This window comes from Bos taurus, chromosome 19 (assembly GCF_002263795.3).
Source record: "Bos taurus isolate L1 Dominette 01449 registration number 42190680 breed Hereford chromosome 19, ARS-UCD2.0, whole genome shotgun sequence".
NCBI classification, from domain to species: domain Eukaryota; kingdom Metazoa; phylum Chordata; class Mammalia; order Artiodactyla; family Bovidae; genus Bos; species Bos taurus.
Genome location: NC_037346.1, coordinates 26904968 through 26907615, shown reverse-complemented (window position 1 = coordinate 26907615; position 2648 = coordinate 26904968). Strand labels below are relative to the sequence as shown.

At 46.9% G+C, this 2648-nt stretch overlaps 1 non-coding gene across 1 annotated transcript; it reads right to left on the bottom strand.

Annotated features, from left to right (window-relative positions):
* Positions 1 to 1796: 1796 nt before the first annotated feature.
* LOC112442813 (small nucleolar RNA SNORA1) lies at positions 1797 to 1941 on the bottom strand. The gene has a single exon (XR_003031105.1). It is a non-coding gene; the product is annotated as a small nucleolar RNA SNORA1 (small nucleolar RNA).
* Positions 1942 to 2648: the final 707 nt, after the last annotated feature.

Below are 2648 nucleotides of genomic sequence, written 5' to 3'. Positions count from 1 at the left end.
AGGTGATGGGGGTGAGGAGGTAGGTATGGAAGGGGGTTGGGAGGGTGGGGGGCTGCCCTAGCTTGACTGGATCCAAGGCTAGAGGCACAGGTCCCCAGAGGTGTGACCCTTAAACCAAGGGTCCTCTCTGGACTGCCCCATGGTTTTCTGAGCAGCACTGGATCCAGTAGAGGCCAGTCCTGGGGGCCGGGCCCAGCCGTTTGCCTTTCAAGAAACTTCCTAGGTGATTCTGAGGTCTTGCTTGGATGGAAAGCACCACTTTCCCAATAACGCTTCTTTTAGCATGGTTCTGTGTAGGAGCAAATGGTTTGAGGCTGTGCTTACATTCTCTACCATTGGGCCCGAAGGGAGAAAGCTGTGAGCCGAGGAAGGTGTATGCAGGTAATGCATCTGTATCTAAGGGGTTAAGGAGAATTCACCAAGAAGGGGTAAAACCCCCTACTTGTGCATGTGTTGTGTTCTAGATTACAGAACTGATACATGTACCTTATAAAACTGCAAATAAATATAGAAATACATATGGTTAAAAAATTCCTTCCCCGTCTCATTCCACATACCCCTTAGAAGCGTGTTAGCAGTTTGGGATGAATTCTTCCAAATCTATCAAGAGCTCTCTACAGTGGGTTCCCACACAGTTGTCGCTCAGTCGTATCCGACTTTGTGACCCCATGGGCTGCAGCACACCAGGTCTGCCTGTCCCTCACCATCTCCCGAAATTTGCCCAAGTTCATGTCCATCGTATCAGTGATGCTGTCCAGCCATCTCATCTTCTGACGCCCTCTTCTCCTGCCCTCAATCTTTCCCAGCATTAGGGACTTTTCCAATGAGTTCAAAAGCTGACTCCTTCCCCCCTTACCACTTTTATTTATTTTTCAATTTATTATTTTTAAAAAGCCTGTGTCCTCTTCACCCCCGTCTACTTCCTTCAACAAATACTTATTTTGAATCTCCCCTGGTGCCAGGCAGTGTTGAAATGCTGGGGACACAGTATCCCTGCCTTCAGGGCACTTGGGTCTCCTCAGTGGGGACAGACAGTGGGAAGTAAGGGTGTTCAGGGAATTTAAGGTAATGATTCTGTTGAAGAAAGAAAGTGACTGCTGGGGGTGTGTCTTTGCTGGTTAACACAGGTTGGTCAGGGAGGTCTCTTCTTGGAGCAGCCTTTGAGTTGAGAGGAGACAAAGTCTGGGGTCGGGGAGTGTGCCAGGTAGAGGAAGTAAAGTAGGAAAAAGTTTGTAGTGTTGAGCAGGAGGAGGTCAGGGAGTGGAGCAGGGCTGGGGGAGAGAGAGAAGTAGAAAGTGGGTCAGAGGAGTCAGCCAGGCCTGAGGCCTTTAGGTGGGTTTTTGGTTTGTTTGTTTTTTTTTTTAAGTGTAAAGAGTTTTTTTTTTCTTTTTTTTGAATTGTGTATAACATAGGCAAAATTTATCTAAGTCAATAAAATTTTAATGAATTTTGCATTCCTTAAAATTCCACTGATTCTTTCCACTGCTAATCACCTTGGTTCCTCCACAGTCATAATCTTCAAAATAAGATAGCTCAAAAAGTTTTGCTCAATCCACAGCTGTTATTTAAGTCAGCCCATAATTCTTTTAGTTGAGCCTCTTTGAGCACCAGTGGAATATGGACACACTTAAAAATTCCCCACCTGTAATCTTTGGGATCCAATTTCCTCAAGCAATTTACTTTAAGACTCTAGAAGTTAAATGTAGCAAGTAGGTTGCTATTTATTCCTTCATCTTTCCTAATATTGAAAAGCCTTGTTATATCCAATTTTTACTCATGAGCCTAGCAAAAAAAAAAAAGTTAACAGGTCTCACTGTCACCACTGCAATAAAATTACAGTGATGGAGGCAAAACCTGTGTTCTCCATGTAGTCACATTAACATCACGTGGATGTTATAAACGCTGCGAAAAGTCCCCTTGGAGGGCGGTTAAGATGGGAGTGGCCAGGTTGCCCAGGGTCCTGGTGGAGAAGGTACGATAGGGGGCAGTAGAGAGCCAGGGAGGAGGTGGTCATGAGTTTCAGATGAGAGATGCGGTGTCACTCACTGGCCAAAGAGCTTCACTTCTCTGGGTCTTGGTTTCCCTAGCTGTTAAATGGCAACAGTAACCACCTGGTTGGATTCTTGCGAGGAATAAAGGGAAAAAACACATAAAACCGTTGGCACACTGCCTGGTCAAAGGATGGTTGCTCTTGGCCTCTTGATCTATTCTCTGTTACTGAGTAAAATGGAAAGTTAAATAAACTTGGAAGCATTTGGAGTTTTAAAATTTCCTAAAAATTTCACCCTCTAAATCGAAGTAGGAAGGAGGAGTCCCAGAGAAGTCCTGGGTCACAGGGTCCTGGCTGTCCCAGCACAAAAGACAGTGGAGCCAGGGCCAGGACCACCCATGGGAGGGGGAGGGCGTGGGGCAGGTGCGCTCTCACTCTGTCCCAGGGAGGGGATGCTGTAGCCCTTGGGTGGGCTTATCAGGTCACATTTTAAACTCCTGGCACTGAGATCTTCCAGCCCAAGTGCATCTCCCCAGCCTCTCCTGTCCGCTCCACTCAAGGCCAAGTCAGCCTTGGCTAGACCCGGGGAACCACAGGTCACCCTCTTTGGAAGGTCGGCACTGAGCCTCCTCTGTGCCCCTCTGGCTGTTTGTCATCA